The sequence below is a fragment of the Schistocerca serialis genome, chromosome 5 (assembly GCF_023864345.2).
Source record: "Schistocerca serialis cubense isolate TAMUIC-IGC-003099 chromosome 5, iqSchSeri2.2, whole genome shotgun sequence".
NCBI classification, from domain to species: domain Eukaryota; kingdom Metazoa; phylum Arthropoda; class Insecta; order Orthoptera; family Acrididae; genus Schistocerca; species Schistocerca serialis.
This window is the reverse complement of record NC_064642.1, coordinates 684,264,418-684,289,729: the sequence shown is the minus strand read 5'-3', so window position 1 is coordinate 684,289,729 and position 25,312 is coordinate 684,264,418.

Sequence of the window (25,312 nt, the reverse complement as noted above, 5' to 3'; positions counted from 1 at the left end):
TTGTCTGTTGCCATGATGTCATTGTGCCTCACTTGCTGAGTGGGACACCTGGCTGGTCCCATATGTTGCATTCGCTTCTGTTTTCACCTCAGCCTGTCTAGTATTTTCTCCTAGCTGGAAGTTTGCCAATCATTGACTCAGACCGCTCGACTTCTGGTGTCACCAGTAAAGAACTTCAACAAATTTTCAGTGTCAGCCTGCAAAGCTATTTCAGGGTGCAAATTCTCCCCCTCCCTTCAAAAAATTCACCTTGGATTTTGCGATTTGGAGTATCTCTGTTACAGTCTCATTATCCACATTTCACTGTAACTCTTAGACATTGCTCAATTTAAGTATCCTTCTATACCCACAAAACTGAATCACATGATTTCTTGGATTAAGCTTTATTTCTTAAATGTCATACACTTCATCCAACTCATCAAGTTATCAAAGTTATTCCTTACTTGCTAAAACAAATTCCACATAATTACAAGTTTATTTAGTAGTTTACATGTAATCTGTTACTTGTCCCTGGCTGTATTTGCAAACCAATTAATATGTATTTGGTTCACAGGTAACTCAGACTGCTGTACTGACTTTTGTTTGCAACAGAAGCAGATTATACAAATCACAATCAGAACCACTATAACATTGGTCGATATAAGCTTGTAGCTGTGATGATGCTTATTGCAGTATTCCTGTACGAGCTGAAACATTTGCTGTACTGTAAATCTCCATTTCTATGTTTCTACTAGTTCACTGTGTGAGCACACAATGTCAAGGTTTGGGGTATTATTTAGGAAAGTTAAGTTCTGAGTAGACAGCACTTCTAGCAAATTCTTGAGCCAGTGCAACATAGGCTGTGTTCACGTAAGTGTGGCTCTACCAGTGACTTTAGCTGGTAGATGAAATGTAGTACCTACTGGGTCACAAGCCGTCCATTTATTAGTATCCCACTGTTCCATAACTCCTTTCTGGTCATTCTCTTAGGTTTTTCATGTTCATAAAAAAAAAAAAAAAATAATAATAATAATAATAAAATAAAAAATAAATAAAAATAAAAATAAAACAAAAAAAACTGAGTAGATGTAGTGCGTGCCCACTCTCTTGAAATGTGGATGTGGCGTTAACATTTCCCATTGACATATGCAATAGTTCACTTTCTCAGGGAATCTTCCCAGCAAGGCTAAAAATAGCTAAAGTGAAGGGTGAAAAAACAGATATAACAAATTATAGGCCAGTCTCTCTACTATCTGTTCTTTCTAAAATAATTGAAAAAATCTTTTATAAAAGACTTGTAGATTTCATTGAAAAAAATAAACTTTTCTCAGCTACACAGCATAGTTTCCGAAAATGTAAATCCACTGAGACAGCTATTATCAATTTCTTAAATGAAGCTTTAAATGCATTAGATAAAAAAGAACACATAGCAGCAATATTCCTAGATCTTTCAAAAGCATTTGACATCATTAACCATGGTCTTTTGCTTAGAAAGCTAGAAAATATTGGTGTCAGAGGCCCAGCCTATGAATGGGTAAAGTCATATCTACAAAACAGGACACCAAATAGTTGAAGTCTTGTACGAAGAAGGAAAAAATTTAACTTCCTATCAATCAGAAAAACAGTGTGTTAAATACGGTGTGCCACAGGGTTCCATACTGGGACCAATCCTGTTTGTAAATGACCTGGAACCATCCAGCCCTAACTATAAGTACATTAAATATGCCGATGATACAAATATACTTATGAAAGGTAAGACCCAAGAAGAGCTCCAAAATGAAATAAAAAAGAGCACTACACATGTATCAAAATGGTTCGCAATGAACAACTTAATAATAAACACACATAAAACAAACACTATGCATCTACTCACAGTGCAGAATAAACAGCCTGTAACTGCAACCATAGAACTGTTAGGCAAAAGACTTGAAATTGTAAATAGCACCAAATTTTTGGGAGTCTGGATCCAAGATGACCTAAGATGACAGAAACACACACAACACCTATGTAGTAAATTAAATACCATTTGTTATAGTATAAAAATTCTTGCTGGATGCACATCTATGCAAGCCATAAAAAATTTGTACCATGCCCAAGCAGAATCATTACTAAGATATAGTTTAATTTGCTGGGGAAATTCACCACCCAGCAAAAGCTGTTTTATTGCACGAAAAAGAATTATAAGGGCCATGGAAGGCTTAGCACCTCTATCTTCATGCAAACCCTCATTTAAAAAGCTACATATTCTTCCATTACCATGCCTATAGATCCTAGAAACAATAATGTTTATAAGGAAAATCGTAGATGAAAATAACAAGATTGCTCCAAAAAACCAAAATATCCATTCATACAACACAAGAAATAATCAAGATTTACATATGCAGTTTTCACATACAACACTAAAACAAAAAGTACCCTTGCAAGCAAGAAAAAAACTGTATAACAAACTACCTAAAGAAATTAAGGCAATAACTAGCATGCATAAATTCAAAATTGCAGTGAGTGACTACTTGCTACAGAATTGTTACTATAGTGTTGATGAATTTTTATCTACAATGTAAATATGTGAAAAATTTAAATAGTTTATACAATTAAGGCCAAAATAAGAAATGTGTACATTAGATTTATCTGTGTATTGTATGTGGTGTATTACATATATGTGTGTGTCTGTATAATCAAGGCCAAAAGTATGAAATGTGTGCATGTAAAATTTATTTGTGAAATGTTATTCCCATATGTTAGAGTTATATTGCTATATACTGAAAACCATACAACAGCTTTTTTCTGTTAAACTTTATTGCAAATTATTTGACTTGTCCCATATCATTATGTACCCCTGTACAGTGTATGATTCACAGGACCAATAAATATACAATACAATACAATACATTCACTCACTTCAGATTGTCTCAGGAATAACTGTACCTTGCATATCTGTATTCCAGTCTGTATCAACCTGCTCAGGCAGATTTTAAGACATTCCTTCTGATCCTCTGTAAGTCTTCAATCAGCATCAGAGCACAGCTCTCCTGTCACTCCAAAATTATTAGTACTTCCTTGGTTTGTAGCTGTTCCCCTTTCCCTGCAGTTTCCCACTTCATTGGATGGGGGTGCACTGTAAAGCACAGATACCTCACCTTCAAGCCTGATACTGTGCCTCAAATTAATGCTTCTAATCTTTCACTGACAGTACTCATTTCTACTGTGGACATGTGTTAGAACAGTGCCAAATTTCCTGTGGTTGGTCCCAGTACTGTGAATTCCATTTGCACTTCAACAGTCCCCTTAAGAATTGCTGGGGCTGGCAGTGATGTAGAAACTGAGTAGTATCTCATGTTCTGTGTGCTAGTTTGGAAGTTAATTATTGCACTGGGCTGGTATTGTTCAGCACATTCTGCTCCATGTTTGATAATTGAGTAGTACGCCACTCTAACATGGATGCGGTAGCACATGCTGCTCCCTTTATCTGTTCTATTGTGCCATTGAAATTCTGGATGTCCACACTGTTGAGTGTACCAAACACAATTTTCAATAGGTTCCCAACAGCATCTAACCAACCCCTCTTTTTAGGTATTATGGTTGTTGGTACCAGGTCCACCACTTGGAACTGCTGTTCTCTTAGTTTTCCGTATGAAAATTGTAAACCCCTGTATTCCCTTATTCTTTGGTTACTACATCTTTCTTCTGTGCCTCTTGATGCATCTTGCGATATACACACTTCATTCCTAACTTCCCGTTCATTGAAAGTTAGTCTAAGTACCCAGTGGTGATTTGTCAGTAGAACATCCAGTTACCTGGAGGGCAGTACTCCCGACTCCAAGGACTGGGTCTGCAGTGCAGTTGCTACTCTCCTACCGGTGAGGTGCAGGATAAGCTGGGCCTACATTTTGTTATTCCACCTGGGAGAAAGGAACCTTTACCACTTCTCTTCCCTCCAGAAAAAGGTGAGGTTAATTGGAAAAACTATAGAACCCTCAAATACAAAAGTAGTATTGAATCTATCCCTTAAGATACAATATAAACAAAAACCCCAAACATACTACAAATAATACTACATCAAAAATTGCAGTACTTCCCAATATCCTGGGTAAAAACAGAGCCAGTAAAATATAACCAAATGGTAATCTCAAATCCTATCTATCAAAGCAGTTGAGGGCATAAGTCAGATCGGACGTATTTCATTCAAAAGTTGTCTGTTCCTTCTTCACTTTCATAGATTTTGTATTCTGTAGTTCAGACATGATTGTACTTGTGGAAATGCATCCATGGCCCCCTTAAATAGCGGTGGCACATGGACAATCAAATTTTCTTTTGGCATCTGTATCTTAACATTGATGGTTGATGTCATTTTCACCACTTGGTATTGAGTCATGAATTTCTTTGTTCTGCCCTTAGGCATGAACAAGGTTGTGACCAACAGCCACTGGCCAACCCTATATTGTCGCAACTTCCCTATACATTGTCTTAGCCACTCCTGGTGCTCTAAAGATGGGCCGTTTCACTTGTTGCCAAAGTCTTGTAAGCTTTTTGCAAATTTTTTCACCTAGTCAGTTCCAAGTCCTGGTTTCTTCACTTTGAAAAGTGAATGTATTTTTCTCCCATATATTACCCCATGTGGCAAAAGGCCGTATGAATTTTGGAATTGTATGCAGTGGTTACATAACTTAGGTACACATACCAGTTGTTGTGATTACTGTTAACATAACACCTCAACATCTTCAAAATCATGCGATGAACTCATTCTGTTCTTCCATGGCTTGAAGGTGAAAAGGACTTGTCCACAACTTGTGAAAATGAAGTTGTCTACACAATTGTGTCATCAGATCACATGTAAAATTAGTGACCTGATCGTGATTATAATCCGGAATGCCAAATGTGGGCAGCCAATTGTTAATCATTGCTGGGGCAACTGTACTCACTTGTTGGTCAGGGATTGCAATCATCATGATATATTGTGAGAAATTGTCTATTATGCTCAGTAGGTACCTATTTACTGCTGGGGTCCTATTAAAATAGCCTAAAATACCTACACCTAGCATTTGAAATGGTTGAGACACTTCTGGTAGCCTTTTTATTGGAACTTGTCGATGCCTGAGATCTGCCTGCTGTGCACATGGTTCACAGTTCCAGACATTTTGTTTCCTGGCCCTCCACCAAAAGTTCTCGGCAAGCTGTCTGTCAGTTACTTTCTGCTCTCCGTGGCCTGCCAACAGGTGGTTATGTGCTGTTTCAAAATTTTGCTCCAAAATGCCGCAGGTACCACCACTCATAGTCCACACTTTGTTGTTTTGCACAATAAGTCATCATGCATGACAAACTGCAGTTACAACTTGAATATATGACAGTCTACATCAGCTGCCTGGGTTGGTCATATAAATAGCACTGAAAGTAAGAGCTACCATAGATAACTGCCAACATTTCGTTCTCAGTCATGGAATAATTTCGTTCTGCTTTGTTCAGCTGCTGGGATGCGTGTGTTACAAGATGTTCTCCATTATTCTGTTATCTATACTCCAGCTAAGGACACAACCAACTGTTATATTGTTCATTTCACAAGATGGAATTAATTATTTTTTAAGTTTGGAAATAGCAAAACTGGACCTGATGTTAATTCCTGCTTCAGAGTATTGAACTCTGTTTGACACATGATAGACAATTCAAATTTTGCTCCTTTTCAGAACAAATGATTCAAAGGTTGAGAAGTTTCAGTGAAGTTCTTCATAAATTTATAACAACAATTACAGAGATGAAAATAAGATTTGCAGTTGTTTAACTGTTTGTGGTGGCAAGAAGTTCTGAACTTCTGAGCATAATCTAGGATCCTTTCTCACTCCTTCCTGTATTATTACATGCCCAAGACAATTTACTTCTGTTGCTGTGAAATCACATTTATGTATGCTCAGTGTTAGTCGTTTTGTCCTTAGCCTTTGAACACTTCCTCCAGCTGTCATACATGCTCTTCCATGTCCTCTGAAAGGACGATGATGTCATCAAGATACAGCATACAGTGTTCCAGCTTTAGTTTTCTAAGTACCATTTTCAGTCATCTTTGAAAAGTGGCAGGTGTAATCTTGAGCCCAAATGGCATTCGACAGTACTGAAAACGACCCCATGGACGGTAAAAGCTGTCTGCAGCCGATCTTCTAGTGCTACCTCCAATTGATGATAACTACTCTTCAGATCCATGGTGGAGAAATATTTACACTGACCCAAGTTCTCCAGAGACTTTATTTTTCAGTATGGGATATGCTTTCATGGTGGTTCATGCATTAAGATATCAGTAGTCACAGTAAAATCTGTACTTCCTAGTACCATCTGGTGATTTCTTTGAGACCAAAATGATAGGTGCTCCCCCCCCCCCCCCCCCCTCAGACTATCACTATATTCAATAATACCATATGCTAGCTATTGGTCCATAAATTCTTCCATTATTGGTTGCATACATTTCAGACTTCTGTATGGTTTCTTAAAAACTGGAGCATTATTCCCTGTTTTATCTTGTGCTGCATGATTGTCATTGCTGGTGATGGACGACTCGAATTACATAAATAGTGTACTGCAGTAGCAAAGTTTCCATTACTTTCCTGTCGTTCCCTTTTAAATCTCTTTCTGTTTTTGTAACGTAGAAGTGTTGACAGTTGTTTGTGGCAGAGGTCCTCAGTTGACCTTTCTACATCATCTTCCTCAAAAACATCCAAACAGTGTTCCATCTCTGCATATATTTTTGCAGTCTTGTGTTCTGCTGGGAATGCTGGCCGATGGATGAGGCACTCCCACTCCTGTTTAACTACCAGTTATTTGGATGTTGCCTGTCTCTCACTGTCTTCCAGCAACAGCACCCTATGGCCCCCTTCCCCACATTCATAACATTTCAGCTGATGACATTGCTTCCGGATGTGGCCCAAATGCCCATATCTATAACACTTCACCAAAGAGGAGAAAGCACAGCAGTCACACTGCCTCCGTGTAGCAATGTCAGTTTCCTCTATTTGCGTGGCAACCCCAATGATGGTGGATAAATCAGTTGGGTTCTCCTTTCTGATACTCCCTGACATGTCAATAGAAATATCACTGACAAACACATCCTGAGCCATATTCTCTACCTCACAGAGGATGACTCTGTTGACCTCCATATTGTGCATTAACTTGTATGTTTGTGAATTCAATTTTCTAATTTTGTTGGAGAATGACTCCACTGATTCACTGTGTTCTGTGACAGTCCACTGAGTTTCTCTCCAAATAACCTTGCACTGTTCTTTTCCCAATAGTGCTGGATGAGACCATTTGCCAATTCAAATGTTGAAGCCTTACTAAGAGTCCTGTGCTACATAACGTATATTTCATGTTACCTACTAAGCACAATTTAGCCATATTCAAAGCTGTTTCCTGCCCACCAGTGGCTTCCCATTCCTCTAACCTCTTACACAATCCCTCATTGTCCTGTTCCTGTCGGGATGTAGTCTCTAACAATGGGCTGTTTCCCCTTCAGGGCTTCCACCTTTTTGTTCAATGCCACTGATATGCAAGTGTCTTTCTTTGACGGTATTGCAAGTAACCTGCTTTACATAGCATTTTTCATGGCTTCAGTTGTCTATACCCATGAAGTAATGAATCTCTGTTTAATTTGTGGTTCAGCTGTGGTTGTAGGTAATGTGAAGTATCGACTCAGGTTTGGCTGGGATAGCGGGATCAGCTGCTGCTTTTAATTTACATATACCAAAACCACATAGGTTTTTCTATTGGACTGCTGGCCTGTGTTTGTTGTCATTTAATACATTGGAATGCCTGAGTTTAGCATTTCTCACAGCTTGACTGACTCTGTTCCACTTCTGCTTGTAAACAATATGATTTTCACCTGTAGGGTGTAGTTTGCTTGTTCAATGTGCAGCATCTCTGAGATTCATGGTCTATTTTAGTTCATCAGTAAGCCAAAATGCAGGTTTCCTTTTTACTTTTCCAGTTTTAGGGGAGCGTATTTGTCATATAGTTGAGTAATTTTGTTAGTGAATCCATGAAGTTTTTTTATTTATGTCTGAGAAGGAAACAAAAGTTGTCTCCCAAACTATTTCTTGCACATCAGTTGCAAGATCAGAAAAATTAATGTGTTTGAAGTCTTGGTATTTAGTCAGTTGTAGTTTCTTTCTTGGACATTCTAGTGACTATGTCATGAAAATTATGTCATGAATAGACATGCCAGGAGCAGATTTTTGAGAGGTACGATTTACTCTCTTTGGGGATTTGGTTCCAAATGTATTTGACAGTGTGACTAATGGTTATGTGAGGGGTAAGAATAAGCTTAAGTAGCATTACATTTGAAGAAAAAAGCATCCACTTAAATTTAACACTAGAAGGACTGTTGAATAGAAAATTTATGTTAGTCTCACCAGCTATAATTATGTGCTTGATGTTGATCCACGACTTGAGAGAGCAGTTTCAAAGCAGGCAAGGCTGCCTGTTTCAGAAGGTTTGTGGAGGACACAATTAGGCATTTACTGTTAAAGAGATTTGATCTCTATGAACATATGTTCCACTTGTTTATCTTTATTATTGTTGAATGTGTGTATCAATGGTGATAAATCAGAACATATGTACGCCCCTGTTCCACCCCCTCATCTGTTACAACTGTCATGTCTTAGAAAGATGTAGCCATTTAGATTTACTGAACTTGTGAAAATACTTGGTTTGAGTGAGGTCTCTGACAGAAGTATTACAGGGATGTCTGTATCCTGAAAAATGTAACTGAACTCATTGAGATGAGGTGGCATAGATTGGACATTTGTGCGTGTGGAGTGGAGCTTGTTGTGTTTAGGTGCAGAATATGCAAGGATGCCACTGATGGATACATCTGACTCTAGGTCAGTGCTATCAAGGGAACAAAGCATAAGGAATGCACTTGGGCAGGACATGGCATGTTCCAGGAAGTGAAAGACTAAGGTAATACAGTAACTGGGAAAGTAAATAAGAAACAGTAGGAAAGAAGCAGGATTTAGTAATGAAACGAAACAAAACAGTTAACACATTACTTACCTTATGTGTAACTGTAGTCTACAATAGCAATATAAATGCACAAACAAGTGGTGGCAAGAGTTGATATGTTCTTAGCTCCTAAAGCATAATCTTTTGGGTTAATTTGCATTGTAAGCTGATCTTTTTCCATTTTCAGCCTTCAACCTCATCCTCCCAGCATTTGTCCATACATTTTGTAGCCCTAATCTTTAAATGGTGTTGTTCAAAATGTTTAGTCTCTCCAAGGTGAGATCCTCTCATATTGTCTTTGCATGTTTCTTCTTCACTCAAATGATTTCAGATCTTTACCTGTATGACACAAACTTCACAATTATTGATCTAGGTTTTGTGAATCCTGCTGTCCTACATTCAACTCTGTGACTTCTGTTAATGCCATTGTCACTTCCAGGCCTAACTTGTCACAGGCAACATTCATTACTAGTTCATCTGTATTCTCTTTGCTGGTCTCTGAAATCCTGAACAGTCTAAGATTATTGCATCTCTGATATTGTTCAAGCTCATCAGACTTCTCAACCAGTTTCTGTTTGAGCAATTGTGTCCTGTGCTCAATTTCTTTTAATGATTTGTTCAGTAAACATATCTAGTGACTGCATCAGTGAAGGTCTGGACAATGAGCCCGAGCATGTCCAGTGCTTGTTGCATGGCACTAACCTCAGCCTTGATGAGTGTGATGTCGTCAGTGATGTTATGCAATGTGCCTGCAGCTCCCGGTGTTGGTTCAACCCCAGTGTTCTTGCCGGCCTGACCATTGATAGTTCTCCACATTGATCAGTGGTTTTCCATTTTAAGAGCAGATTCACGTAACAGATACTCAAATTGAAATGGTGATGTGACACTAGACACATTGCAGCCCATGTTTACTACATTCTGTTGTCACATTTTAATGCACAGTATAGGAAGATTTTGTTACAGGAAACTAGTGAATAGGTAGGATCACAAGGCAGACTTGTCAAATGGTGTGCCAGATGGTCATATAGTGTGAGAATGGATGGGCGAGCAAGAGCCATATCATACTGAAGTAGAGAGAGACAGTGGGGATTCACCTACCATGCTAGACTCAAGAAGTGAATTTTTTAAATATATATTTACTGTTTAAAAATTAAGATACAGCTCCAACAATGCTGATTATATTACTTGCAATGAGAACTTGTTAATAATAATTTTAATATTGCTCAATTCATCAGGAAATTCTAATTACAAATTTTATTTACTGTCAGTGTTTATTGATGGAAATGATGGACCAATTACAAGTGTGCCCTGAGAGGACAGATACCAAACTGCTAAAATGGCTCATGACCAATCTGCGATCAGTTTCTGAGGAGGTAATACATGAACCTGTGTACAAAATCTGATCCCTTGTAAAGATGGAATAGTTTGTTGAAAAACTGCCTTGGATGATGTACTTGGGTAATGTTGTGTTAATCCAAGTCAGTCTATGATCAGTTTTCGAGGTGGCAACTAGTGCGTGAACTGCAACTCTGCATAAAGATGGAATTAATTATTAAAGTTGCCTCAGAAAACATATTTGTGTGATCTCATGTTGATTCTAAGAACACGTGAAGCATTTCTGTGACCTCCGCAGTGCTCACGAACTGATGGTTAATGACCAGGAATCTTTTTATGAATATTAACAATAGACTGGACCTAGATATTATTTTACTATTTTTGCAATCAATGAAATAAAACAAAATTAGTTGGTATTCTAACATTTTATGATTCTTATTGTATTTAGCATTTAAATGTACCCACTTTTCACATTTTGTGTAATTTTACTGTAATCCATTGTGCAGCTTATTGGGGTCAAATCTGTACTTACTGCAAGACTACATTTTACCATTGACCCTAATAAGCATTACAACTCATCACTTCATCATATGAATGTTGAGTGTTCAGAACAGCCTGCTTAAGAATATCTTCAAATTTCATGTAAACTTGGAAGCTGAACTAGTGCAAATCACTCACTTGTTACCATTTTTGGAACAGCAAATGGTAACACTTTCAAATCATTGCCCACCAAATTTAGTGATCACTTCCCGCAAACACTACACCTAATAATAAACAACCAAATATATGTATTTGCATGTGATTTACTTGTACAGGAACTGCATGTGCTGCCAATAAACACTAGTTTTGAAAATACACTCCTTAAGAGAAAAAAGTCTTCATATCAGTAAAAATTAGTAATTCTGTTAACTATTTTGGTGTTTCTAGCATTAGTTAAAACATCTTGTGCTGGCTTGGCTGGATTACCCTGAAACTCTCTTTGTAAGCAATCAATGATGGGGCATACTTCTTGACAGACATAAATATCTGTAGTAACACACATCTGGAAAAATGAAGAGAAGCAAACTACTTCTAATTACAGTTTTCTGAAAAATATTTGATAAACTTGCCTATGATAAAATACTGCCTAACATAACTGAAAAGAACTTGTTAATTGCCTCTCTGGCTATCTTAAAGGATTCTCCACAGAGAAAACAATGAAAGATGTCAAACAAAGTAGTAACAGAGGTAAACAAAAAAGTTTTCCTGCTGCTATATCATGATACCTATCCAAAACCTTTGACTGAAAAATTCTACTTGGCAAACTAAATTGTTGTTGCATCAGTGATATCCCTTGTACAGGTGTGGAGTCTTATTTGGGATCCAACTGCATGACCAGATAAAATGGAGTCAACACATCGATAAACAAATCAAGAATGAAATGAAGTAAATATCAATATACTAATTGCATATAAACAGCAGTCATGTAGTAAAACTGAGGAGTCATAACCCCTTTCAAAATAACAGCTTTCGTTCTAAGTTACTCAGTTAAATTTAGATGGCCTAAGCATGAATAACGTTAAGCAAGATAGTGACCATTTATTGTTAGTACACTATAAAGATTAAGTTTCTATCACACATACGTTGAATGCCTGTCATGCCCTTAAAAGCATCTTTCATTATGTTGACCAAAAGACAACAGTGCTGGCTCATTTTGTGTACCTTTACTTCCTGTTTGTTGCCTTATGAGACTGTATTCTGGGGCAGTGCAGAAGTGAAGATTATTATGAAAAGTAGATCATTGTAAATCTTGACAAATCCTTTGAAGCAGTGTGGAATTTTTATGATCACATACATTTACACCTTCCAGCCATAATAGGAAAGACAAAAATATTTTTTATGCGCACTTTGCCTCCTTGTCTAGGGTTCCAAATGGAGTTACGTTCTCTGGTAGAAATATTTTGAAACAGCTCCTATCCAGTATGTAGCAACAAATTAGGAATTTGAATGAATTCAAAAGAAAATTAAAAATATATATGTGTGGTGTCTGTTCTTTCAGACATGTCCAAAAGAACAGACATCATTTTTTGATCCAGCAACTATTATGAATTAAGACACCAAGGAATTACAGACATTGGCTGTGAGTGGACATTGATTGAAATCAATTCATTTTTGTCTTAATTCATAATGGCTGTTGGATCAAAAAATGTAGTCTGTTCTTTTGGACAGGTCTGAAAGAACAGAATTAAGGTGAGATGGCCAATGATCTCATTAGTGCAGATGGTTGGTTGGTTGTTTAGGGGAAGACACCAAACAGCTAGGTTATCAGTCTCATAGGATTAGGGAAGGATGGGGAAGGATGTCGGCCATGCCCTTTCAAAGGAACCATCCCGGCATTTGCCTGGAGCAATTTAGGGAAATCACGGAAAACCTAAATCAAGATGGCCAGATGCGGGGTCAGTGCAGATGCACACCAGGCTTGAACTCTTATGGGAATCAGCAAAATGCAGTGAATAATGAGGATAAAGGGCAAGGGGCACTGCATTAGTAATGTGTGAGTAAGATGAGAATTTGTGGCTGACATTCGTAAGCAGCTGGAAATTGCCCTGACTACCGTTGAATGGTTGGTAACTGCTTTGAATCGGTGTGTTGGAAGAGCTTCTGAGAACTGTGTACTTGTGGTACCAGTGCAAGAGGTACCTCAAGTACTATCCTCTCCTGTGGATCCTATCTCCTCTGCAGAAAGTAAAGGATCTGTCATTGGTTGTCCAACTCACTTCAGATGTCATGTCAATGGTAGATCTAGGTGTCCTGGACAGGGTGGATGGGGACCAGGGAGGACTCAGGATGTTGTACCGATCCCCCTAACCAACAAGTTTGAGGTGCTGTTTTTCACTGAAATTGAAACTGAGCCAACCGAGCTTACTTCACCTGTTTTGGGAAACCTGTTCTGTCCAGAGTCAGGAGGAGGCAAACACAGAAGGGTAGAGGTCTATTAATTGCCAGCAGTTCAAATACACTGCAAATTATGGTACCCTTAGGGAAATGACAGCAAGTGACAGAAAAGTACACCAGATTCACTCAGTGTGTATGCCTGGAGCCCTCGTTCAACATGTTGAAGAGGCTAGTCCAGCAGCCATTGAAGAAGGAGGGTGCAACCAACTACAGATTGTGGCACACGTCAGAACAAGCCCAGAACAAGCCCACTTTTGTGTCATTCCAGTGACTGGTAGAGAAGGTTGTGAAGATCAAAGTTTCAACAAAGCTCACAGTTTGCAGCATTGTCCCCAGAACCAATCGTGGCCCTTTGGTTCTGAGTCAAGTGGAAGGACTGAACCAGAGACTTTGAAAGTTCTGTGACAAACTAGGCTGTGACTTCCTGGACATGTGCCATAGGGTTGAGAACTTAAGGTCCCACTAAATAGGTCAGATGTGCACTACACATTAGAGGCTGCTACTCAGGTAGCTGATTGCACATGGAGTGCACAGAAGTGTTTTGTAGATTAGATGAGTCTCCATCCAATCCAGATAACAATAGCTGTAGGAAACCCAGAAGTATCAGTGTAATATCAAAAGAAATGCCTCCCACAGGTGAGAGTATTAAAATCCTAATGGTAAACTGCTGAAGCATTCACAACAAACTATCAAAGTTTGAAGCACTCATGAAAAGCAGTAAAGCTCAAATAACACTAGATACAGAAAGCTGGTTGAAACCTGAAATTGATAGCAGTAAGATTTTGGAGGAAAATTTAAGTTTATGTCAAAAGGACAGGAAAATGGGAAATGGAGGTGACATATTTGTCACAGTAGACAAGAGACTCAAAACTGCCAAGATAGAAATTGAAGCTGCATGTGAAATTGTTTCAGCAAAACTCAGTATCAGGGGTGGGCATAAAATTACAACTGGATACATCTATCACCCACCAGATTCATCCCCTGATATAACTGAAAACTTTAGAGAACACCTCAGTTCACTTGTATGTAAGTTCCCAAATCATAGTGGAATCATTGGTGGAGACTTTACTCATCCAACAATTAATTGAGAAAATTACATTTTTGTTAGTCGTGGGTGTGATAAAACATCCTGTGAACCTTTACTAAATGCCTTCTCTGTAAACCATCTGGAATAGATATTTGGGAACCCTATTCATGATGGAAATATTTAGGATCTAATGTCAACAAATAAACCTGACGTCATTGAGGATGTAGACATCAAAACTATTATCAGTGACCATGATGCTGTTGTGGCAACAGTGATTACCAAAGTACAAATGACAGTTAAAAGAAACAGAAAGATATATGTGTTCAGTAAACTAAATAAAAATTAGTAGTGTCATATCTCAGTGAGGAACTTGCAACTTTCAGCCAGGGCAGGAGAATGTAGAGGAATTCAGGCTCAAGTTTAAAAGAATAGATGACCATGCACTGGGTAGATATGTACCCAGTAGAAGAGTTGATAATGTGAGGGGATCTCCATGGTGTACAGTCACTGTAAAGAAACTTCTAAAGAACAGAAATGACTGTGTAATAGGTGTAAAACAAAGCATAGTGCTATAGGTAGAGAAATGCTGAATGAACATGTTTCGTTGTCAAGAGAGCAATGAGTGGTGCCTTCAATGACTACTGCAGCAGAATATTGTCAAATGACATTACACAGAAACAAAAGAAATTCTGGTCATATGTAAAGGTGTTAGGGGCACCAAAGCTAGTGTCCAGTCCTAGCAATTAAGACAGGAATTGAAACTGAGGGGAGCAATGCAAAAGTTGAAATGCTTAACTCAATTTTCTGTTGTTCCTTAACAGAGGAAAACCTGGGAGAATTGCCCCAATTTAGTCCTCTCACCACTGAAAAGATGAATGAAATAAGTATTAGTGTCAGTGGGTTGAGAAACAGCTGAAATAATTAAAACTGGACAAAGCTTGAGGGCCCAATGGAACCCCTGTCAGATTCTATACTGAATCTGCAGCTGAGTTAGTCCCTCTTCTAACTATATCTATTGCAGATCCCTAAAACAAAAAACCATGCCCAGTTCTTGCAAAAAGGCACAGGTCACACCAATCTACAAGAAGAGTATTAGAAGTGATCCACAAAATTACCATCCAATATCCTTGAGATGAATTTGCTGTAGAATTTTTGAACATATTCTGAACTCAAACACAGTGAGATATCTTGAACAAAATGACCTCCTCAACGCCAACCAGCATGGATTTCAAAAACATCGATCATGTGAAACCCAACTCACACATTTCTAACATGACATACTGAAAGCTTTTGATCAAGCTTTTGGGTGTGCCCCACGGAAATGTGTTGGGACCCTTGCTGTTCATGTCATATATTTATGACCTTTTAGACAATATTAACAGTAAAATCAGGTTTCTTGCATATGATGCAGTTATCTTTAATGAAGTACTATCTGAAAGAAGCTGCATAAATATTCAGTCGGATCTTGATAAGATTTCAAAGTGGAGCAGATATTGGCAATTTGCTTTAAATATTCAAAATCTAAAATTTTGCACTTCAGAAAATGAAAAATACATAGTATCCTCTGACTATAATATCAGTGAGTCACTGTTGGAATCAGTCAACTCATCCAAACACCTGGATGTAACACACTGCAGGGATATGAAATGAAATGATCACATGTATTCAATCATGGGTAAAGCAGGTGGTAGACCATTTTATTGGTAGAATACTGGGGAAGTGCAATCAATCTATGAAGCAGATTGCTTAAAAATCACTCATGTGACTGGTTCTAGAATATTGCTCAAGTGTGTGGGACCCATACCAGATAGGACTAAGAGGGGATATTGAACATATACATAGAAGGGCAGCATGAATGGTCACAGGTTTGTCTAATCCACGGAAGAGAGTCACAGACATCCTGAAGAAACTAAACTGGAAGACTCTTGAAGATAGACATAAACTATCCTGAGAAAGTCTACTAACAAAGTTTTAAGAACTGGTTATAAGTGACTGCTCCAGGAATATACTACAAACCCTGCTCATCCCTCACAGAGGGATTGTCGAGATAACATTATAATAATTACTACATGCACAGAGGCATTCAAACAATCATTCTTCCTGCACACTATGCATGAATGGAACACGCAGAAATTGTAATAATTGGTACAATGAGATGTACGCTCTGCCATGCACCTCATGGTGGTTTGCAAAGTGTAGATGCAGATGTAGGCAGGAATCATGCTATCATAGTCTGTGCTGCTACAATGACCACTGTGTCCAGATAGCTCAGTGACCAGAACATCTGCCTAGTTAGCAGGAGAGCCAGTTTCAAACCTTGGTCTGGCACAAATTTTCAAATTTCCCTTTTGATTTCAATCAATGCCCACCTGCAGCCAATGTCTGTAATTCTTTTGTGTCAGAAAATTAAAAACTTATCTCATTAGCCATTCTTTTTAAAAATTATCTGAATTTCATTAGGTATGCATTAGGGACTGACAAGCTGCAACTGTTCTTTAGACTGGTGATTTATCTGGGTATAAATACGCAACCAGCCACTTTTTTGGATTTTAGATATAACTTATTGTACCATTAACTAGTTTTTTAGTCACTGCAGGCTCATCATCTAATGAGGTGTTACAGGAAGATATTGTGGACCAAGTGTAGCTAGGGCTGTGACGAGGGGGTGATAAAAATGATGGAAATTTAGTAATCAGTAATAAAACATTTATGAAATGGAAATGTTGTAATGTTTTGGGTACCCTTAGCATACACATTCCCATAATGTACTTTATCAGGTGTACACACAACTAAAATCCCAAGAAAGTGACTGGTTGCATGTTTACACCCAGATAAATCCCAATTATCTGGATTTATAGATTCAGGGATTGAAAAATTCTGTTAGCTACATGTCAGGTAGAAGCATTCATTATTAAGTTGAATGATAAGTAGCAATAGGCTGTAAATAGATCTCAGTTTTTACAGATGTAGATAAATATTTTTTTTGAAAAATATAATTGAAACCAAGTAAATTTGAAGCAGCTAATATCAGATAAACAGCAGCTATAAAGAATAACTGAGGAGGAAGTAGCAGTTTTTGAAGTAGCAGCTTTCTTTCTAATTTACTCAGTTAAATTTAGGTGGCTTAATATCAAGCAATATAGTGATCACTTATTGTCCATACACTTTACAGATTACCTTGACTCATTCCACATACCTGAAGCTTCTTTTTGGTGAAGTCTACAGAACATGATGGCTGGATAAAAGAATGACAACCAAGTGTTAACTTTGATTAAGTTGTATAAAAGGAATAGCTAACTTCAAATTGAATGACAGTTATACAAGCTGAAATAGTGCAGTTGGAAGAGTGACAGCTATATCAGATAACTGTATTACAGTTAGAGTCACTACCTAATTTCCCCTTTGCATTTCCATTTTCAGTTTTTCTAGCTTCAGACATTCCACACCCCGACTTGTAGAACACTATCCTTTCATTAATTATTCAGTCTTTTCCTCATGATCACCTCCCCCTTGGCAGTCCCCTCCCAGAGACCCAAATGGGGGACTATTCCGGAATCTTTTGCCAATGGAGAGGTCATCATGACACAGGCCACATATTCTGTGAATATAAATTATGTGGTTTTAATGCAGTGGTTTCCATTGCCTTCTCCATCCTCATGCCATTGATCATTCCTGATTCTTACACCTCTAGGGGCAGTTTCCCATCCCAAGGATGACCTTTGTCCACTCCTCCCGCCTCTCTGACAAGGAATTTGGCAGAATGAGGTTGACTTCTTGTGCCGGAAGTCTCTGGCCACCAGTGCTGATTACTAATCAAAATTTAAGTGGTGGTGGGTTACGAACCCAGGACTGAGGACATTTTGATTATTAATCCGAGATGCTATCCCTAGACCATGTGTTCTTACCCCAGGGGATAATGCAATTTGATATTGTAGTATGAAAAGAAGCTCCCATGCTTTGGAAACTGTGGTCAGCCCTGTACACAAGCTGATGCCCTCAGAAGCAATCTGATACTATAGTTTATAAGGTACATATTATAACCAGGAAGGAAATGAACCTTTTTCTGCTGTAGAATAGTCATGGGAACATAATTTCATAAATGGTAGTAAACAGTAGGTAATTAACATTTTTAAGCCAAATATTTGGTTCAGTGATCATTTTCATTGTGATTCAGGTGTTCTGGGAAAAGTCATGCCAAAGGTCACATTGAAGTTATTTTGAGTGTAGGTAATAACATGATGTTCATGAAAATTGCAAAACCCAAAAAGAATGGGCCTGGTGAATATAAAATCTGAGGATATATAGAGAGATTGCTTACACAGATACCCAGCACCATCATAATTTGTCTGCCCAGAAAGTTCAGTGCTCAAGCTCATCTGGTGACTTGTCTAACAAAGCAGTGGAACATGAAGAGTAGTGCCAGAAAAACCCGTTCTAGATATTTCAGCTTCTGGGTGAGTTCCAGCAAGGCAGAATCATTGGTCTTCAGGAAGTGTATTTTTTTGATTGGCATAGAGGTGCAGCTGCTATGAAAGTTATGCTTGTTTGAAGTGGTTCAAATGCTGCATTAGGTGGGTTCATAATATTTTCATAATATTGTTACATTTCATCCTGGATTTTTCACTGTTTAAGAGGTGGGTTCTGTATCACTCAACGCCATGATCACAATGGAGCATGCAGTTTTATCACTGGAGCTTGCAGTGGTTAAGAACTTGTCTCTATCAACTCATCATTACCTTCTGCTGTGGGCTGATCTGTTTTATACATCTGCTTCTATTGTACAGCTTGAGCAAGTGACAAAATGTATTTTTAGAAGAGACTCATATTAAGTACCCCACAGTGACTACAATTTACATGTTGAATCACACTCTGACAGCCTGCATATTGAGTAGATAGACAGTTACTAGACGTAATGGTTTGGGGTGCCATTGTATATAAAAGTTACATGTTACCTTACCTCTACAGATTGATACCCTACCTCCCATGGATAAATTTCTGTGTACCATACAATGAGGTGATATCAGACAGAATTTTAATATTGAATTTTAAATTCACATGACAAAACAAAACTATTCGACATTACCCCGTATGATAAGGCTATTTTGGACATTCAATGAATTTTGATCCAAAGTTCCTTATTTCTCTCTGATGGGGTAATTTACAATCCAAACTATCTTTTAAAAAATACACATGCTTAGAAATTCTTTTTACAGGTTTAGAAAATATTTTACACATGGATATAAAATATTTCACACATTTTCAGAAAACATTAGACATTATGTTTAGAAAAAAAATTGAAACACATATTTAGAAAAGATTTGATTGACAATGACAATCTACTCATAGCATAAATCATAAATCTGCAATATGTTCTCACTGAATAAAAACTTCCCCTTTGCCCCTTTAGGAGTTCACAAAACTCTTGTAGTTTGGTGTTTATCTGCAGTATCATCATCTGCAGTCTCAGGAAAAATAAACACCTATTTGCTGCCTTGATATGGATGCAGAAATCTGACTTCCACTTCTTTTGCACCCACTTCTGTTATGGTTCAAACAAATTGGCTATTTAGCTGTTCCCTTCCAATTGTGTGTGGATAATCAACAATAACAGAAGCCTGCACTGCTTCCTCTTTCTGGCTCCTTTCTTCACCAGTGGGTATTAATTACATCAAAATTCACAGGCGATTCGGGCACTGATTCAGCATTATCTGTATTTCTCAAATTGATGCCCAAAATGGGTTTTCCTTGAGCAACATCTGATTTCCACTTTTGTTGAGCTTTGTCAAACTTCCTGAAGCATCTCTTCAAAACTTGAAGACCGAGGTTCCGGAGAACTGCTTTGAGAATATTTTCCATCAGGCAATTTTTTGAGGTCTCTTTCAAGGACAAAAGGAATTAATCTCACTGCACAAAATGCATTTCTTATGCTGTCTCCTTCAGTTGCTAATATGTTTTGAAGAGTTCCCTTCAGAAGAGAGGGGAACACATCTTTCAATATTGGCCCATGGGAGTTTTTCTTCCATTGGCTAAGCACTGCCCACCATGCAGCTTTCACAGGGCTGAAGAAAGCTACATATAATGGCTGTAAGAGATGAGTACTGTTTTGTGGCAAGAAAATGAAACATATATATTATTCTTCTCACATTCATAAATTACTCTCACTGAACTGTGACTTCAAAGTTTGTTTTCCATCACAACTTTCTCCTCCTCCATCAACTTCAGATAAGGCAGCACAATAGTAATACACCAGTATTCAAATGCAGGCAGATCAAATCATGCACTTTTATTGTGGCTATAGAGGATTTCCTTGGGACCTTCTCCTTGTCAGGTATCCCATAAATGCTCCAATTTGCAGATCACATATGGATGCAACAGTTTTACATCCCCAGTGACAGCCATCATTACTGAAATACAGCTCTCCAAAGAATCTAAGATTCTTTCTGGATGTTTTTTTGCCCTTCTATCACATGCTTCCTCCCAGGGTCATCAAACAGATTGGTCATATCATAACTGATTACATTTTTTGGAAATATGGTATGTTTTACATGATTTCACCAACATTCTGGGAATATGATTTCACTGTCTTAGTGATTTCCCTAAATTGCTTCAGGCAAATGCTGGGATGGTTCCGTTGAAAGGCATGGCTGACTTCCTTCACCATCCTTCCCTTATCCAATGGGACTGATGATCTCACTCTTTGGCCCCTCCCCCAAATACAACCAACCAATCATCACTGTCTCATAACTCACTTCAGCACATTGTCATTTAATGTTCTCAGGTAGCCCGATGCTTAATATAGCAGACTAATGCTGTAAGAATGTAAGAATGAATGTGACCACTTTATTCCTGACATTTTATAAGAAAAGTGTTTTTCTTTTTGTCTGTATTTATTGAGATAGGCTTTCATTATGTACCTTAGATCGTCAGAGGCAAAAGGAAAACCCAGTGCACAGCCTCAAAATACCATGGACAATTGAGTTCTCTTCAATGGTGCTTAAGACAGAAGACCTTTCAATCATTCCAGGATTTGTATTATTAATTTTATTCTCTAATTTTGAATGTGGTATGTTAAATGTGCTTAATGCCTTTGTGTATGACACTTTTTCTGATCTTATAGCAGTAACCACATTTTGAAAATGTTGAGGGTCATAATTGCACCTTGGAAGAGCACCAAGTCTCCTTTTATAAGTCTGTGGCATTGTCTGATATTCCCCCTTGTTTGTAGATATTTGTAAATAATTTACTGGAATTAGTGCAAGTGTGATGTGAGGACAAACTACATTCAGATTTCCATTTTAGCATTTTAATAAAAATAAGAAAAATATATGGAAATTATGCTTACAGCTTTCTCTTCTAGCACAATGACAACAGTATTCACATACAGATAATTAACAATAACTGTACACTGCACTATAAACTGCTATACACCAGAGTCTCAACTTCCAAGTGCAACAATATACGTTTGAATCTGCTTGAAAATATAGAAGAAGAAGAAGAAGAAGAAGAAGAAGAAGAAGAAGAAGAAAACAGCTCACATACAGTGATTCCAACACAAGAAGAGAAATACGCTTTTCCCATCTGAATCTACCCATGTCCAACATTTCCCCATCTTATGATACAGCTGTGGGATGATGTGCAGTTTTTCTTCGAGAATGACTGTTGCTCCCCTGGGTTGCATGTTCAGCACATTTAAGTCTACCGAACATGTCTGAAATATAACTGTTATGCAACTTGTTCCTTTCAGTCCTCAAGAATATATCAAGGCTTTCTTTGATATAATGTTGCCCTCAATTGAAACTGTGAAGATATCAGCAATTAAACTGGACCATACAATGGTTTTAGAATATAGAAGATATACAGACAAATTCATATCATGGTCAGGACCATCCTCATGTGCAAATCTCCTTAATGGCCATTTAGAGGAAATCTACTTAGCCAACCAAGATTCACAACACTTAGGGGTCATTGATGATATCCTAATGAACTGGACCCAGGGATAAGACACTACCCTAATTCTGCACTGCCATAATAATTCCCTTCCCATCCTTTTTCACTTGGTCCTCATTAGCTAAGCATTCCAATTCCCTGGACATTTGCTTCCATCTCAATGATGACCTCCTAAAAATATCTGTTCTTATATATGCACACCAACTGTCAACATTACCCCCAGTTTATTAACTGCTATGCCTTTGACACTAAAAAGTCTTTTTCCATACAGTCTAGTTATCATGTATGGCACATTAACAGTGTCAAGAAATCCTCTTTCCTAGTATGTTGAAGGTCTAAATAAGCCCATCACAGAATGGCACTAACTCCCAAACCTAGTCAACAGACAGACTCCTTTGACACATTCACACTTGGCCCTATTTCTTCAGCTACTGCCATAAACCAACTGCAAAGGAGTAATTCTATTATCACACAAATTGACTCTGACTGGGAAAATGTAACTAATTCTCCACCTGGAGATCAGCCAAATAATAATTCATTTATGACTCTTGTAAATTTTTGAGTAATAATTGTCTGTTATGCAGTATTGTTTATTATATGAATTATGCACCTGTAGTTTCTAGATATGTTAACCTTCAATCATCACTCAAGTGAAACTCAGCTTTCCCTTTTGTCATGTGATATCCTGCAAATTGTGGATAAAGGGCAATGGGCAGATTCCATATTCCTAGACTTCTGAGAAGTATTCGACATTGTGCCCCACTGTAGACTGTTAACAAAGGTATGAGCTTACAGAATAGGTTCCCAGATATGTGAGTGGCTGCAAGACTTCTTAAATAATTGGACACAGTATGTTGTTCTCGATGGCCAGTGTTTATCAGAGGCATAGGTATTGTCGGAAGTGCCCAAGAGACGTGTGGCAGGACTGATATTGTTCTCTAAATAATCTGACAGAGAGGGTGAGCAGCAATATGCAACTGTTTGCTGATGATGCTGTGGTGTGTGGGAAGATGTCATAATTGCATGACTGTAGGAGGATACAACATGACTGGCGACGCAGCACGGCCGTTTGAATCAAACGCGGCGGCCGGCGCGCGTGACGTAGTCCGTTGGCAGCTTTGGTGGGGGCGACTGGTGCGCCTGTGGTGGGCGCGGTCCAGGCAGCCGTGCCAGCCGCCTGGGCGTGGTGGTGGGAGGTGCACGTGGCAGCACGATGACAGCAGGCTGCAGCTGTGCGTCACCGGCGGCTGCGGGTGCGGGTTCCTTCTGACCGCTGGCAGAGGGAGTGTCGTCCGTGATCAGATCTTCTGTCGGGTCGAAGAAATGCGTGGCTGATGGAGCGGGCAAGACGTAGGCTGGTTTGACGCGGTCGACTGACATTGTCGACAGCATCCCGTTGTACTCGATGACCAGCGTTTCATCTCCTTGGGCGATCACGCAGTGCGGTCCACTGTAGGGCGGTCGGAGAGGTGGCTGTACTGTGTCAGTACACAACATGACGTGCGTGCAGCGCTGCAGGTCAGTGTGGACGAATATCTTCCCGGTGCCATGCCGCGTCGGTGTGTGCACTCGGAGGCCGGCCATGTGAGTGCACAGACGTTCTGCCAGAGTGGGTGCCACGGAGTCTTACATCTTCGACAAGATCACCCGGGATTGTCAGAGATTGCCTGTAAACGAGGTCGGCAGGTGACATGCCGATCTCCTCCTTTGCCGTGACTTGCAGGCCGACCAGCACCAGTGGGAGTGCCTCTAGCCGTGAGGTGTCGTGGCAGGTTAGAGCGGCTTTGAGAGTCCTGTGGAACCGTTCAACCATGCCATTTGACGCTGGATTGTAGCTGGTTGTCCTGTGTAACTGGGTGCCACACAGTCTGGTGACGTGCTTAAACAATGTGCAGTCAAACTGGCGGCCGCGGTCAGTTGTCACATGACTGGGACATCCGAAGCGTGCCACCCAGGTGTCGACGAATGCGGTGGCGACGGTCTCGGCTGCGATGTCCATGACGGGCGTTGCTTCCGGCCAGCGAGTGAAGCGGTCCACCATAGTTAGGAGGTAGCGCTTGCCTTGTGAGAGAGAGAGGAAGTCGGCCGACGAGGTCCACGTGAACGTGCGAAAATCGGCGTGTCACGTCCAGGAAGGTGCCCACGGGTGCTTGGGTGTGCCTCCCGACTTTGGCGCGCTGACATGCGGTGCAAGAGGGTGCCCATTCGCGACAATCCTTCCGAAGCCCGGGCCAGACAAAACGCGCAGCCACAAGCATCACAGTGGTGTTGGTGCCGGGGTGTGACAGTCCGTGGACACGGTCGAAGGCACTGCGCCAGAATTTCTCCGGGAGGAATGGTCGGTGCGTGCCGGTTGAGATGTCACACCAAATCTTCTGTGCAGAGCCGGGGACAGGCACCAGCTCCAGTTGCAGGCCGCTGGAAGTGTCGTGACGGAAGCGGTGCAGTTCTTCGTCACTCTCCTGTACTTGGGCCACCTCGTCAAAGTTCACGGGGGTGAAATAACGGCACACGCTCGGGACAAACAATCGACGACGATATTGTCTATCCCCAAAATGTGTTGGATGTCTGTTGTGAATTGCGACACGTACTCTAACGGCTGGAATTGGCGCGGTGAACACTTAGTGTGGTTGTTCTCGAACGCGTGGGTAATGGGTTTGTGGTCGGTGAAAATGACGAATTGTCGGGCTTCTATGGATGGTCGGAAGTATTTCACCGCCGCGTACACCACAAGCAACTCTCGGTCAAAAGCGCTCCAAGCACGTTGCGAATCGGAAAGCTTTTTAGAGAAAAAACAGGGAGCCGGCCAACTCCCGCCGACGCGCTATTGTAACGCCGCGCCGATGGCGGCCTAACTGACGTCCACGACTACAGCTAAGTCCGCGTCATGTACCGGGTGTGCGAGCAGCGTCCCTTCCACAAGATTCCTTTTTGAGTCCGTGAAGCTCTGCTCCATTGCGTCTGTCCAATTCACGAGGGTCTTTCCTTTTGAGGTAGGACCTTGCAACGCCCTAGTCAGCGGCTCTTGCACGGCTGCGGCGTTGGGCAGGTGTCGACGATAAAAGTTCAACATGCCGAGGTAACGTCGTAATTCTTTGTGCGTCTGCGGACGTG